The sequence below is a fragment of the Mya arenaria genome, chromosome 1 (assembly GCF_026914265.1).
Source record: "Mya arenaria isolate MELC-2E11 chromosome 1, ASM2691426v1".
Classification (NCBI taxonomy): Eukaryota; Metazoa; Mollusca; class Bivalvia; order Myida; family Myidae; genus Mya; species Mya arenaria.
Genome location: NC_069122.1, coordinates 12,116,802 through 12,134,540, shown reverse-complemented (window position 1 = coordinate 12,134,540; position 17,739 = coordinate 12,116,802).

Here is a 17,739-nt window from a genome sequence, read left to right as displayed (position 1 = left end):
ATACAAAATAAAATAAACGTTCTTTATTCCTCATTCAAAACATAAATTGAAACTATTTCCAACCATCTCACGTCTAAGCCTACTTTAAGCCATATTTGTAAGTGTAAGATTGCAATAAATTACACCTTGTGAACACTAAAAGTACTTAATTTCATTTATGCCCATGACACTCGTGACTAACAGTTTTGGGTAAATTATATTACGTTTTTACTATTTACCGACAAAAACAAAACGTTATCATTAGCATAATTGTACGTGTTCAGTGTAATGAAATACAACAATAACAAATGGATAAGAAAAGTAAATACACAAAGTGCAACATGATAGGAGGGAAGCTGTCAATGACTTAAACTGTTTTTAATGACACGTGTATAGTTGTCCCGACTTGTGTTTTGATACCATGAGTTCATTAATTCACAGTTTTGTATTTAAATATATATTCATCATCATCATCATCATCATCATCATCATCATCATCATCATCATCATCATAAGAAGAAGAAGAAGAAGAAGAAGAAGAAGAAGAAGAAGGAAGAAGAAGAAAGAAGAAGAAGAAAGAAGAAGAAGAAGGAGGAGAAGAAGAAGAAGAAGAAGAAGAAGAAGAAGAAGAAGAAGAAGAAGAAAAAGAAGAAGGAGAATTATATTAAACATTCACGTGCTATTGTTTCCGCCTATAACATAACTATAATTATCAAATTTATTATCGATTTGGATATATATATATATAAGGTTACTGAAAATTTGATAACGATAAGAAAATCTAATGCATATACTTTATAACCATAATCTGCACTACATTAAATAATTTGCATATATCTCCAAGGGTATTTAAACGTTGATATTGTCAGACTGGCTCAGACTGGCGTTTCCTTTTTAATAAGACAATATACGGTACCCACAAATGACAGCTTTTATGATATCCTAAACCTAAAATTTATTACTACATGGTTACGAAAGTACTCCAGTTGAAGTTTTAGAGAGTTATAGGCACTCCAAGTACCGGTATAGGGCTGGTACAAGTATCTGAAAAATACTAAGCCCTATGTGCGTGCATTGTGAACGTTTTGTATCTACCTGTTAAAGTCGTAAAAACATAATATAACGTGAGCAGCTATTCTGCATATAGAGAAAAGATGTTTCAAACGAACTATTTTATGTTTTAAGTATTTATTTACTGACAAAAAAGAAAGCATAAGTACAGAATGAATCCGATTTAACAACATAATAATGCTAAATCTAACAGGAAGATTTGTCCTTAACGTAAGACAATATTATCACTGCTGATGTACTCGTATATATTGTCTTTACACATAATTATTGTGTTCTCTTATGTCATAATAATTATTGCATAACTATTGCATGTTGTTAACTAAAGGTGGTATGGATTTTTTCCAGCCGTCTCTTCATTTTACATAAATATATAAATACTTATATTCCAAAGTATTTTGAAATCAATTCTCCCCCATAACACTGTTTAGAGATAGTGAAAATAGTCAGCATCAGAATATGTGATAAGAACAGGAATTGAACTAAACCTTTCTGATATAAGCGTAACTTGATATCCATTTCAAAACATTTGTAAATTCAAAATTCAGCAATGTATGTGCGGAAGACTGTGATGTGCTTATATTGCACCTCTAAAACTATTATACTAGTTTATGTTAGACATCGGTGTAAAAAGAAATATGAACTGAAATTAAACTCATCATTATTTAATGAGGATGTATGAAAACATTTAGTCTAAATAACAACAACAATGCGTATATCCCTTGATAAATAATATTTTAAACAAACAAGACTTTATTGCACATTCATTAAATTACCTCTTTATCAGAAAGTGTTCGTACCTAGACCTCAATTTCTCAAAACCGGAGATGGCCTTAATTTTACGATTTAGCTATGCTGCCTTTAAATTAAATTGAAATATATTGGAAGGCTTAAAATATATTACAAAAGCTTTGAAGGAGATTGGAAAACTCACGACTATATTTGAAGCCCTTTATCATTGAAAAACAACGAAAAACATGTATACCCATGTCGGTAAAGGCAAAATAGGCTAACATTGAATTTGATTTATGTGCCATATCATTTAAAATTAAAACAGGCCTTAAAGGCCTGGTATAAGGAATGTTTGGCATGATAATCCCCTGCTGTGCATCTCCTGCTAATTGCACTGGTGTCACAGTAGGGGCCAAGTTCCTGTGCATTTGTTTATTTGCTCAGGGTCATTTAGCGTCCATTTCAATAATAAAACTTTCATAACTGCACAGAAGGATACTCAGATCGGTGATTTGATAAGAGGGATCAAGGCAAGTAGATTAAGATCAATAAACAGAGGTTGTATACTATCCACATTATTTTTTTTGGGGGGGGAGGGGTGGCAGGGGGTGTCACTTATAGAAGGCTTAAACTAGGCCTTAAATCTATTCGAATCGAATCCTTAATTGCTAATATGTTAATAATATTTTAAGAAATAATATTGATCAAATTTTGGCTCGAAAAACATTAGATTTTGTTTTCGAAAATGATCTAGACTGCCCAGGCAAAAATATATTGTGGTTATGATATCTTTTCAAATAAGAAAGATGTTCAATAAAATATTGAAAAAATTCATTGTCTTTTAACGAAATTGCAAATATTTTTTTTCTCAAAATAGCTTGATTCGACATCCCGCTGTGCTTCGCCTAAGGACATCCAGTGTCTACCTTTAAATTTCGTCATAATTAAAATTAAACAGATGCTTGAAAACTTGCAAAATTCAACCTGATGTTTGGTTTAAATCGAAAACTGTCCCTATGCAAGTATCTATACGTAGTTTTGGAATTACCGTCAAATAACAACATGTAAATGTTTCCCAAATATCATTTTGATTCTTTTACACGCCGGTCAAACCATTTCAATATATATCCTTCAGAGTGCAGCTAAAAATATTGAAAACTAATCGCATTTCTTAAATGGTTATGACTATTACCACCATATTGCTACTCCTGTCTTTTTGATAAAACGATTTTAACCTCACTCAAATCGTTAAATTAAAATCACAATGTAATTTAAGTATCAAATGTATGCTTAAAATAAATTGCTGTTAACAATTACTGAACATATTGAAGAATAACAATATATGAAATGTATGGAGTAATTTTTTACCTCTCTGTATCCATTCCATCGACATCCATATCTCAAGATAATATTGATGTCGGTTGAAACAGCAGAAACGTCCTGACGTTTCTGTGTCTGAATTGATCTGCTGTCAGAGTAAGGTATAAGAGGATTGAAAACCGCATGATCTCGCTTTAGTAAGAAGATAAGCTTTGTTCATATATTTACTAATGGTGATCGGGTCAAATGTAACTCTATTAATGGAGACACTATATAGTGTATAGGGTGATCCCTCTTGTCTTAAAGCCCCTTCTTTCCAATGTTTTGTTTTTAGGTAATAAGAACACTAAGATTTGTGTTTAGTGTCAGTATACCACGTGACAAATTAAGTCATAAATGCTACCTCAGAAGGCAACATTTTGCTTCGATTGGTGACTTAAAATAAAAATAACATTTCTTTTTCTTCACCATTTTAAATAAAACAAAGAGTAGTCAGGAGTTTGACAAGTTGATTAGTTTCCTCAAACACTTCGGTGAACCTGTTTTCAAAATAATGTTTAGACAGTGGTGGCAGTTTTGTAAAAAGGTTTGTCAAAGTCTTTTTAAGAAACTAAACTCTCAACGTGCAGCGGGAAACCTTACCAATGAAGACAAAAGAACATAAAGGAGTGACAAGTTTTGTACATTCAGATATTTGTTCATATCAGGTTAGCATGTTTAATGTCGGGCCTAAAGTAAGTGCTTATGATCTTTACAAAATGTAAAATCCGAATAAATAAATCACATATTAATCAAGGAAAAAGTCCATTAAATCAGACAGCTCTTGTCACGAGTGCATTAGTGACTCGTTCGAATCATGGAAAACCTACGGTCAATATAAAGAATAAGGACATGAAGCGGCAAGGTGATACCATTGATGCAAACGATCGTCTTACATGTAGTAATACATCTTTTTAGAAAATGTCCTCGCGTGAATAACGACGGGGGATCGAATTTAATTTGCTTGCGGGCCTTTCCGATCTTAGACAGAAATATTGGTACAATTCCAATGAGCACAGTTTTGAATCATTAGGTTTGCTCTTTAGTAAATTTTAATTATAAAGCTTCACCAATATTGTATACCGTTTTCCACCGGTCTAATTTCAATTCATTCTATACAGCTTCAATTGCTTTATCCTTAGCACATGATGGCCTTCCATTTTCATTTTTGTCAAAACGTTCGCACCAAACGTTAAACGCTGAAGCCACCGAAATAGTAATGTAGTTTACAATGTTATGGTGATATGCACGGACAGTGATATATTATGTCAGTATGGTCAAATAACAAATTGTTTTAGTTTAATTGTCTCTGTGAAATGGTACAATGTCTCCATTAATAGACATATGACCGATATATGTTCGCGGAGGTTGAAATTAACGTTTCAAGCTCTGATATTCTAGCACCCTCCACGGGAATTTATATTTATTTTATAATATCGAACAAATATTGAACCGATCTACTACTAAGTAAAACACTATTTTCACCTACATGTTATAAGCCTAGACAAAAATAAATCGTTATTTAGACTGCATACAAGGTAGTATAATTATTAAAAAAATAGTAGTCAACTATTACGTATTTAACATGATACAGGGATAATTGGCTGTCAAAACTTGCCCTCATATGAGAATGCTGTAAATTATTTTAAAAGGCTGCCATCTGTTTCCAGTTTAACCGACTGTTGAATTAAACCTATTGGTGGATTTTATGAGAGTTACGTTTTGGCAACCTACAAAAAAAAGACGACAAAGATGAAAACAATCGCAAGAACAATTTTGAAGTTTTGGCAAACGGTTTACGAAATAATCACGAAAATATTTGCTTCTTTAAACAATACAGTGCAATCGACTTTTCATAAGTCTGTACATTGTCACTATAAAGGATCCATGTCAAATTCATAAAAGCCCTGTCAAGAAAAAACAGACTCCATGATTAGCTTCAAATAATATCTCAAGGTAAGAACTTAGAATGTTTTAAACTAAAATGGCGTAGCATACGTTATATTTAATTAATGAAGTTCTTTAATTTCTGTGTGATTTCATATGGACCGAGTTATTAGCTCTCGGGCAGCAGTATTTGCCTTCGCCCTTCAAGCTTGGGCCAGTTAAACTCGAACAAATAAATGGGCCAATGTGAAATCACCTTATTAATAACATTAACATTAAATTAACGTGTGAGACATTACGAAATATTTTATGATGACTTTAGGCTATCTTATTAAGGCAAAGTCACGTGAGGTATAATACCATTTATTAATAACGATATGTTGAAGCATGTAGTTTGTTCGTTGTGTGTCTCGCGTTCAGTGTGTGTTACATCTAATAGCAAAATGCATCGATTTTTGTTTAGTATTTCGATTAATATCTAAACATTACAATGTTGAGGCGGTATATAAATTGATATAACGACATTATCTCAGCGCCATATGTGCTATATGATAAATTATCCTATACAAGTCATGGAAAAGTTTGACTGGTTAATTTTGAAATGCTTGATATTTACCGATATATTTATCGAAAATTGGTGCAAAATATCGAAACATTACACAACTACCACCCCTTTTTAAAGGTGCATAAAGGTCTGTTTCACTTATGACAGCAGTCAAACTTAACGTCATTGAAAGCAGTGTTAAACAGTGTCTTGCCTTTACTTTAAATTAAGACAATCTGGTAATTTTGGAGATACTTTATATTAATATAATCTGGATGAGTCTTTGATGTACAGAGAACATCCTTTTTATTTGTTATCGTACAACCTTTTAACAAAAATGACAAAATTTAAATCATATACGCCATATTTAGATACAGAACGTGTGACTCGACCCGGCAGAGGAGGTATGGCATTGTCAAATATTAAAGGAAATTAATTTTTCTTAAATAGGTTTTCAAAGTTAAATACAACGAGTTACCGTGCTATATGAAATATATCTAAATATATTATAAATGTATAAACACAATATATCTGTTCTATATCGAGAATCGCCGGGGCAAAGTATAATATATACTAAGAATAAAAAATACACTTTTATTAGTTATTTTGGGTTTTAATTGCCTCAAACCTAAGATGTGTCAGTGTATCTATTCGTATAAAACATTGTGTATATGCTTTTGCATCCATATGAAGATCTACCTGTTGCAGTTGTTCTGGAAAGGAGATAGTATTATAGTGTTCTACTTAGGACGGGCACCCACTCAATAAGTTTCATAAGTGGAATTAGAGTTTGGGTTATATATTTTAATGTATACACTGTAGTCTAAAATGATGCATTCCGGCGTAATAGGTGCACATCTACTACCATATTGAGATGAACACATAATTGGGACAATTAAAGGATGATGGTGGGAAGGGTGCCAGCATTTAAATCCGCTTGTATAACCCTCAAAATGTTCCGACAAAACAGCGAACCAATCGATAACATTTAAATAAATGAACCACTTTTTTGCGGAGGTTTTACGGATGGATATGCTTAAACAATAAATGACGCCACTTGAAATTCATTAGAAAGACTCAGTCTCTGACTCTAAACTTACTATCAAACTCCTGATAAGTGTTTGCCGTTGATCATCCAAAACCGTTTCGTAATCCCCCTAGATAGTTTAACGACATCATGTAATACGTTTAACCTCACGTGACAATAATCAAAGGATTTTATTGGTTATCGTCACAAAAAGTAGCTTGGCAATCAATAGTTTAAGTGACGTAAAATTTAGCGAGACCTAACCCCTTTAATTGGATTTTAGTAAACAAGGTAATTAAATTTATTTCTGGACACTACTTTAATAGCAATAAGCGGTGACTTTAGCCGTTGCCGATTGATCTTCGATGGTACCACGTTACGTACGAGTTCAGCAAAAGGCATGTCCTTTGGTAATTATTATTCAAGTCTTATGGGCATCCATAGCATATGCTTATGCGATTGACTGTTCCATCTATTCTCAAAATATCTAATCGACACCTGCCGGCAACAGTGTTAAATATATTTATTTTGTATGCGAATATAACCACCTGTGACTGATCAAATATTCGCAAATGTATTTAAAGGCATGCACCCATTATGAGACTTGACTCTGAACGGAGACGTTGTTATAAATCGCTAACATGGTATCGGATTCAATTCTATTTTTGCCTATTCAATTTTTGTCTTGGCCTTAAAGTTGCACTCTCACAGATGGAAAGTTTTGACCACTTTTTTATTTTTGTCTTGGAACCAGCTAATTTATGCGAAAATGCATGGAAACCAATCATATAAGACTGCTGACAAAAATAGATCGCATATTTTTATATTTAAGTTTAAAAATTGATGTTTTATGCATTTTTTCCTAAACCGTTAGTAACGCTTTTAGCCATAAAATATACTTTTCGAACGGAAGTATGAAAATCTGCGATCAGATCTTTTGTTAGCAGTCTTTCATCTCTGGTTAGAAGATATTTACGCAAAATTGTCTTATTCCGAAACAAAAAATAAACAAAAAGTTGACAAAACGGCAATCTGTGAGAGTGCAGCCTTTAATATACACGCAATTCAGTGGTCTTAACAGCTACATGCTTATCCCTTAACAAACCAAATCACATGACGTTGCATAAACATGCATACTTCGAAATGGACGACAGCTAAATTTCATAAACAATGCGTACGTATGCAGTCCAAGTTCATTTAGACAACATTGACACGAGCCTAATAAGCGACTTATTGTGTTTCACTGTTACAATTTGCATTGCTAACCCTACATAACTAAATAAACTAAATAAACAGTCCACAAGTGTGCAGCAAATTCGCTCATCGTGGTTGTAACTTTCATGAAAATATCACTTACGGAAACGGCCAATGTTGTGGTACCACTACAGAACGTTGTTTGGACACGCTAAATGCAATCCTTGAGTCCACCATTCACGAGCTTTATATTATTTTCAAAATAGCTGGTTCCTTCAATCTTAGTTCTTATTTTGCCTTAAAGTATGTATCTTTTTGAAAGACAGCAGCCCTATTAATACGCCCATGTAGCTGGAATAAAGGCGATGAGTGAGTCCGAATACTTATTCTATTAATGTGATTCCGTTACTGTAAAATATGTACTTTCCTTTGCCAAGTGGAAAAAATGTTTAATTATGTTTGAAATGTTGGTCATTAACAGAGCATAATAAGGCAACTTAATATGTGCATTTTTTCACACATATTATTTTTAAGGCTTTAAGTAGGATACAAACAGACAGTTATAAATTGCAAAATGCGCGAACAGGTAAATAAACATCACCACTATCCAAGACCAAGGTGTATTTATTATTCTGAAAATAGGACCAATTTCACTTCTTTTTGCACCAGGCGATCGTAAAGCAGATTAAGCATAATTACAGCTGAATGAGATATTAAGGCGATGGCCGACTTATGGCGTATATCTGGTACAGGCAATATGTTGCTCATAAACTACTCTTGAAGACGAGCTTAAATCTCCAAAGAATGTGATTATTGTGTAATTACCAGCAGCACACGATATCTGTGTAACCAACCATTTCATTTACAGTATTTTTCTTAATTATACTAGGAAATTCATTATGTGTTGGCAACACATGTCGCGGATATATGTTTGATATATATGAGCAGTTTTATTTACTTAACACATTTATTTTGACTATCACTGAACATATAAATATGTTTGTTTTATTCTAATTATCAACTATTTAAGTACATCACATTTGTGAAACAAAGCATACTTCAAATGTTAATAACTTTTCACTCAAATCTGATTTAACATTTAATAATTTTATATAAATCTCCTGCATCTATTAAGGTTTCGCAAGTTGCACTGTGTGTATATCACGTTATAAATAGCGTCATATATGCTACGTCGGAAGTCAATATTTTGCTTAAAATGAAGACTTAAAACATAGGTAACTTTTCTTTTTGTTTACCATTTTAAATGAAACAACGGACAGTCTATGCCGCTTGAAAAACCCCGCCTACGTTTAATTACCGGAGTTTTAGTGATTAATTTCCTCAAACAGTTCGACAAGCCTGTTTCCAAACTTATGTTTAGACAGAGCTCCATCATGCGGCTGTTTTGTAAAAGGATTTGTCGAAGTGTTTTCAGAAACTAAACTCTCAATCAAACATCTGGTAAATGACCGAAGGTGGAGCTCCGTAAGCGGTGTGGACTGGGCTTTGTTTTATTTGAAATGATGAAGAAATAGTAAATTTATCTTTTTTAAAGTCTTCATTCAAAGCAAAATATTGCCTGCCGATGTAGCATTTATGACGCAGTTTATCACATGGTATACACACACTGAGTTGCTTTGTCCATTGATAGTATTACACTCCTATGATCACTATGAACGGACTGAAATCTATTTTTGTACAGTTTATGTGCACCAGCGAATATATATTGGACTGGTATAATACTCTCGTTATAAAAACGTGTTCGAAACATGTGTGTATCATAAAAATAAATTGTAAATCAAACGCACGTATACCCACCCATTGTACGGCCTATATTATTGTTGATTTTGATCTGTCCTTTGCAGTGGGGGTCACTTATAGAAGGCTTAAACTAGGCCTTTAATAACAATTTCGAAAACTATCGATGTGGCGATAGAACAGTAATCGATCGCATTTTGATTACGCTTTGATACTGACATTCACATGCTTAATATGACTTGTGAAAGATATATAATTTGTTTCATCATTCTTTCTTCTTTTTAGGCACACACATAACTTGATTAAACGTTTCGAGCCCGTAATGTAATTTTATGAATGTTTCTACGTTTGTTAAATGTTAATTTTCTATTGACAATTTGTCAAATGTATTCATTTAGTTTTTAACCTACCCTCTTAAGGCACTTAATTAGCGCACATTTTTAAATTGTCCACGAAGATATTTGTAGTAGTATGTATAAAAACAAGCCGTCATTTTCTATAAAAAATATAGGACCATCGAGACCCCCCCCCCATAAAAGTTGTGTTTTATTTACCGAAAATAATACCGAATTCACATTTTGATATCAAGTTATTTTTAAGTAGATCACGTGTATTTCTGGCTGATTTAAAACTTACCTCTTATTAAGATTGAACAATATGTTACTCGTACAATATCCGCAAATACAAGCTTAAGGCGATAAAAAGTTTTTTTTTTGTGTAATTACCACAACATACACGATTTTTGTATAATCAACCAACACTTTCCCGTACAGTATTGGGAAATTACAATATAAGCAGGGTGCAGGTGTTGCGGACGAAAGTTAAGTACATATGGGCATTTCTTAGAACACTTATCATTTTTGCATGTTATCATTTGCTTGTATTTATTAAGAGGTATAAGTAGATTATCCGAACTCTTGTCTTTAATAATTCACTAGTCAACGGGTCAACGAAGGTTTGCATTGCCAGTGTTTGAACCAAATAATTATTCGGATTTGTCAGTGCTCTGGCCGAGTTAGATGGAAAGTCTAAAACGATAAAATTAACGTAACTATATCACCATATTGTTATGCCAATACGATTATACAGCATATCCTAATAAAAAACGGCATGACTATGTGTAGTGTTAGCTAAATACCTGTTTCGACGTTTAAGCTTAAAACGATCAGTTTAGCTAATTAGCGAATGCATATTTGATTTTGATAGTACTGTGGCACTTGTTACGTATATGCTTGAAATACCTGAATTTACTGTTTAAATGTTTTACTGAAATTTAATGGGTTTTTTTCGTACGCTCGTTAATAAGATGGTACATGGTGCGTAAACGAATCCGTCCTCTCGGATGGAAAGGTGGCAATGCAACCTTTGTCTTTTTGCAAACTTCATTGCTAATTGTTCTGTTGTGCGGTTTGAATACAAGTACAACATAATTGTGAAGCAAGCCAAGAAAGACGGCGACCTCTACAAAATTTGGTCTGAATTCACTTTATTATAAATATTACGAAGTGCTGTTGAAAATGATAAACATTAAGGGCACACGTGTTTACAATAAAAGTATAAAAGGTGGCACTTCGTTGTGAATGAACAGACTGTGTTTCAACCAACAGGATCAAGATGCAGTTCCTTGCTTTGATTCTTCTATTCGTAGCGATAACCGGAATCAGCGGCACGTACAACATGCCTCCACCTCCGACTCATCCACCTCCGACTCCTCCACCTCCGACTACTCCACCTCCGACTCCTCCACCTCCACCTCCGACTCCACCGACTCCTCCACCTCCGACTCCTCCACCTCCGACTTCTCCACCTCCGACACCTCCACCTCCGACTTTTCCTCCAACGTCTACTACGAAGCATAACGGGTGCACGGTCGAGGGATATTACTACTCATGTGGTAAGTGATTTATTCAAGATCAATGCCAATAGTGCATGTTTGATTTATTGGTATGATACATCTGTTATTTGTTTAATTAGAATTATGTGGTATAATGGTGAATGTGTGTAAAGTTGCATTGTTGGTATATGTCAAATAACGATCTTTTCTATTCGCTTTGGATATTCAAACATGGAGTGGCATGGTAGTGAACTATTAAAGGTCGGTTTCTTGTTCTCCCGGGTGCTTTTTTCCCATTTAATTCAGTCCGAACAAATCCGTTTGCTTTTTGCAAGGATATAAGTTATCGCATGGAAAGGCTTGCCAAATGAGTTTAGCCAGAAGGAGAGAGACAAAATGCTTTCTATACCCTCCGGTGCTCGAGATAGTCAGTGTTAAACGATATAATTTGTCGAGCATTCGAGTTTATAAAATAATATATTTCAATCGTATTATCCGCATTTCTCTCACTTTATCCTAAAGTTGTTACTCCTGTTACATCACGTACCCACGCGCAGACGCTGCACATGCTTGCGATACAGGGGTTTCCGTGTTTATTGCTGACTAGGGACAGTGTATATTTTGCCTTTCGGCTTTTTGGTCTAATTGTAACAATATTGAGAGATGAAACAAAATTATATGTATTTTAAGGTGGCAAACTGTGAACTAGTGCCTTTAATAAATTCAACTATGAAAGTTAAATCAAGAAGGTTTCATACATTTATGTTAATATCCAAGAGATATCACTTGTACTCATAAAAATTATCCTGCGAAAGGTTCCATAACAAGCAATATTGAAAATTTTCTGGAGATATATAGCGAATATATAGATGCTATGAAGCAATGAAAAACTCGTCTAACGATTACGTGTTACATTTTAGGAACATTTGAAGATCCTCGTGACCGATGTAGCGAATGTCAGTGCTATCCGGAGAACACATTGAAGTGTGTTAAGAAGCCATGCGGGGAACCACACTGTGGGTACGAGATGCAAGAACCAACCCCTGATAACTGTTGCAAGCGGTGTTTGCCCGAGTGTGCGTTAATTGATTGCCCAATCTGTGACTGTCCGTTGGAGCAGAGATATTTCAGGCCAAATTCTTGTTGCCCCGAATGCAGACCGGAAGATGATTCAAGTGAAGAAGACCCTAAAACGCCATATGATGACGTCAGATGTAGGAAAGACGGAAAATACTACCGATGCGGTTGGTATTGCCACGAATTATGGAATAACATTTCTTTCATCCTTAATGATCTGGACACAATGTATGTTTTTGTTTGAATGCATTTTGTAGAATTATCTCACATTCCGACGTTAACTAACAGATATAGCCGGACAAGATAATGATGCTTAATCATTTAAACACAATTTACACTTACTAAAAAGGCATTTTTGGTACAAAAACATGCTTGTACAAAAACTGGTTGTCCGGTTAGCGCAGTGGTTAGCGCACTCGGTTTTCATCGACGCGACCCGGGTTCGATTCCCGGCCTGGGCGCATGTGAGTTTTTGTTAGTGGTCACCAAGCCGGACAAGTGGGTTTTCTCGGGGTACTCCGGTTTCCCCCATAACACATGACCACACTCTCGCGCTACATCGCGCCAATGAGAGTGATTTATATAAGTTTAAATAGCTTGTTATACAATCGTTGTAAAATTAAATAAAGTTTAAAAACATGTTTAAAAAAATCGATCGTTAAAATGTGACGTAAGCGAAAAGGATATAATAGTATTATAGCCAGTTCAACCAGAACACATACGCAGTTACTATGCTATTAAAATGCATTTATAAAGCACTTCTTTACCTTGCCAAAACTATTTTGTTATCTGTTTTCAGGTACCTTTGAAGACCCTGAAGACAAATGTAACATATGTACATGCTACAGAGACAGCATTGTCAAGTGCCATAAGAAGCTTTGTTCGCCTCTGTCTTGCGGGTATAAACGACAAATTCAGCCCAATGACGGCTGCTGTAAAAGATGTGAATCTGGTTGTGGCCGTTGTCCACGACTTACGTGCTATAAACAAATAATCCCAGCAGATGCGTGTTGTCCTGTATGCTTGTACAACCCAGACAGTAGCAGCAGCGATAGCGGAAGTAGCGAGAGTATCGACAGCAGCGGAAACAGCGGAACTAGCGAGAGTACCGACAACAGCGGAAGTAGCGAGAGTACCGACAACAGCGGAAACAGCGGAAGTAGCGAGAGTACCAGCAGCAGGGCAAACAGCGGAAGTAGCGAGAGTACCAACAGCAGCGAAAATAGCGGAAGTAACGAGGGCGAAAACAGCGGAAGTAACTCAGGTGGGAACAGTGGATCTAGCAGTGCCGTAAGTGAAAAAAGTGGTCGAAGCGGAAAAGACAGTCACGGTAGTAGCGCAAGTGGCCAAAGCGGCAGCAACAACAGCAGCGGTGGAAATACTAGCACCGGAAAAAGTGGAAGCAGCGGTTCAAGCAGAAGCCCAAGCAGTGGAAGTGGCAGTCACGACAATAGCGGAAGTGGCAGCAGCGGTGGTGGTGTATCTGGCTGCGACAAAAATGGACACCATTATGAAAGCGGTGAGGAAGTAACTTGTTTGATCTGAAAATTATATTAATTTGTTTAATTATTCTTTACAAGCTGCAGCTCTTCTCATCAATAATATGTAGGTGTTGAGATACCTTTCACAAAAACAGTTGAGTTGTTTTTATATTATGCACTGACGTATTTTCAATATGTGTTCTTGCTTACGCTACATCGTGGCTAGACTTTTCATTTGCTGAACTTCAAAAGGAATTTAAGAATTTTTATGAACTTCATGTTAAATACATGGGAAAATCTTACCTTATTTATCGCAGTTTTTTATACATTTCAACAAGGCCTTTTATTATTTTAGATACCAACATTATTTCCGTTCTAAGAAAATAAAAACACGCTTAATTTTCTATCATTGTACTAAGAAAATCTATACTTATTTGATACACAAATACATTTAAACGTTTACGGCATAGCTGAAATGTACCTTTTTATCGGCGAAACATAATAATGTGCATGTATAGTCTGTTGTCATGAAATGGCATTTGGTATTGTTCGCTTATTAAGCTTAAAGGTGTTCAATAAATTACCTGCAAAGTATGTTTTTCCTATTTATTTTTGTTAATTGTTGTGCTTGCAATTCATATTTTTCACAATTTGAAACTAAATGCTAACACTTGACTCGGCGCGACTGCATTTTCTCTTATACCATAGATACTTGTAACTGTTTTCAGGTGATTTTGTTGACCCTGAAGAACCGTGCAACATTTGTACATGCTACACGACCGGTCATTTTGATTGTAAAAAGCGAACATGCAAGCCACCAAAATGTGGCGTGAATAAACAGAAGAAAGATGAATGCGGATGCCTCGTGCCTGACGACTCATGCAAGGACAAAGTGTGTCTCAAACTTGAGTGCCCTGCGGAACAGAGATACTTTGCACCTGACTCGTGCTGTGAAGCATGCCAGTGTTCTGTCAATGGAGTGTTAGTGCCGGAAGGTAACAAGTTCAATTTATGTATTACACACTGTTTCATGTTCCAGGGAAAGAAGGGGACACATTTATAGACTTTATCATCTGAATTACTAAATTAATTATTTTAGTTATAATATCCAACAAATAATAATTAAAACAAAACAATAATTTATTATATCGAAAAAAGAAGATCTAATTAAAATCCACATCTAATATGTCCTTGAGCCGCAACGGACGCATCACAACAGCAGAAAAACAACCAAAATGGCGTTCTTAGACATGGCATTATTATGTTCCTTGATTATTCCTTTTAGAAACCTTTTATTCAACAGGAGAAAGGTAAAAATTGTCCCGATCTTTTGCTAAAAACATCGTATGTGGCAATCTATTGATTTCAACAAGTCGTCTTTGCTCTTATCTTTAAAATGCGATTACTAGTATCTAAGATAAAAAGTTATATATTTTTTCAAATCACATAATTAATCCATTTCGAACATCCCTGAGAAGAAATTATAAAATTTAAAAAAGAGAGTCTAAGAGTGGAAGGTAAAACAACGCTTATCTAAATTTTGAAGTTGAATTTTCAAATGTGTGATAATTTCATAATATTAAACAAAAATTCTTGAATTGTCTATACTTTGTCGAACGCTATCTTATTATATAAAACGCATATGTTTTATCTGGGACAGCTGACACAGTCTCATCCTGATTCTCTCACCGCCTATGCTTAAGTTTGCTTTTTGAAACATACAGGCCCATTTGATGACCCGTGTAACACGTGTGAATGCTTTGCAAACGGACAATTCAAATGTCATAAACGACCATGCAATCCACCAAAATGCGGCGTAAATAAACAGAAGAAGAACGAATGCGGATGCCTTGTCTCCGATGACTCGTGCAAGGACATAGTGTGTCCCAAACTTGAGTGCCCTGAGGACCAGAGGTACTTCGCACCTGACTCGTGCTGTCAAGCGTGCCAGTGTTCTGTCAATGGAGTGCTGATACCGGAAGGTAACTTGTTAGATTTAATTATTCTACGAGATTTCTTTTTTAAATGAAGGATAGGAAGCAAATTCAAGAACCTTACTTACAGAAGTATTTAAGCTAGATTACTTCGCGATTTATTATTGCATTGATAAATATTGCTACTAGTCGGAAATGACAAACATTTGTAATGTTTAGGAGATAAAGTCATTATAAAGTCCACTGTTCTTTAGGTCTAAAAATGCGATTACTAGTTTCTGATTATTTTTATATCTTTACAAATGAATAATTTATCATACCACATGGGGAATCCCTTTCGATTTATCATAGAGTAGGATCACTCTTTGAAGTCAGGATCACTGAGTGGAAATGCTATATTTTAGAAAACAGTCTTAAAATGAAGAAATAAAACAAAGATTATTTAAACTTTGAAGTAAACTGTTCAATCAAATTTGTGATAATACCATAATATTAAACTGAATTTCTTGATCTAACGATACTTTGCTGAACGCTACCTTATTTTATATGAACCGCATATGTTTGTATGTGGGAAGGCTAACACAGCCTCACCATGATTTACCCCGCCGGCTGCACTAAATTCTGCTTGTTGAAACATACAGGCCCATTTGACGACCCGTGCAACACTTGTGAATGCTTTGCAAACGGACAATTCGACTGTCAAAAACGACCATGTGAGCCACCCAGATGCGGCGTGAAGAAGCAGAAAAAGAATGAATGCGGGTGCTTTGTCCCGGATGACTCGTGCAAGGACATAGTGTGTCCCAAACTTGAGTGCCCTAAGGTCCAGAGGTACTTCGCGCCTGACTCGTGCTGTGAAGCGTGTCAGTGTTCTGTCAATGGGGTGATGGTTCCGAAAGGTAACATAGGGCAGATATTATAGGCCCCGATTAAAAGGAACATTGTCATCTGACATCTGACTTATTAAATGTATTATGCGATTATTTATTAAACCCGTCCATTTAGTTATAAAAGTCATGCTTTTTTAAACTGAAGAAAACAAAGTACACATTAATCCACATATGTCCCTGAAATGCAACACACCTAACGCATGATATGCCACGGACAAAAGACAATTTAAATTGCCATATGACAATATTTGCCATTTTTGACACCCTTGACTACGACTATTTAGAAAACTTTTCTACTGAACTGTAAAAGCGTCAATGTTGTTCTATGAAAGGATCTAACATTGCGATATTCATTGACTTGAGCTAGTTTTCATTTTCTTAATCATTACAATGCGGTTATTAGTATCTAAAACGTTCAGTTATATATCCTTACAAATGAATAATTTATCATACCAGATAGGGACTCCATTTCGATTAACGGTATAGGTACAGAAGGACCCCTCTTTGAAATCAGACCCCTGACTTAAAATAATGTATTTTCAAAGTCTAAGAATTGAAACGTAAACAAACATGGATTAAATTTGCTAGTAAAATTCTAATTTAGTTCGTCATAATACTCAAATATTAAACCCAAATTCTTGAGCGGACGAAACGTTAAAGTAGGATCGTTGATTAGATGGTCTGCGTATGTCTTTATCTGGCCAAGATAACACAGCTTCCTACTGATTTCCCTCCCTGTACCTAATAATGTATGTTGAACTATACAGGTCCCTTTAAAGACCCGTGCAACACGTGTGAATGCTTTGCAAATGGACAATTTGCATGTCAATTACAACCATGCGAGCCACCAAAATGTGGCGTGAACAAACAGAAGAAGGACGAATGCGGATGCCTTGTCCCCGATGACTCTTGCAAGGACATAGTGTGTCCCAAACTTGAGTGTCCTAAGGACCAGAGGTACTTTGCACCTGACTC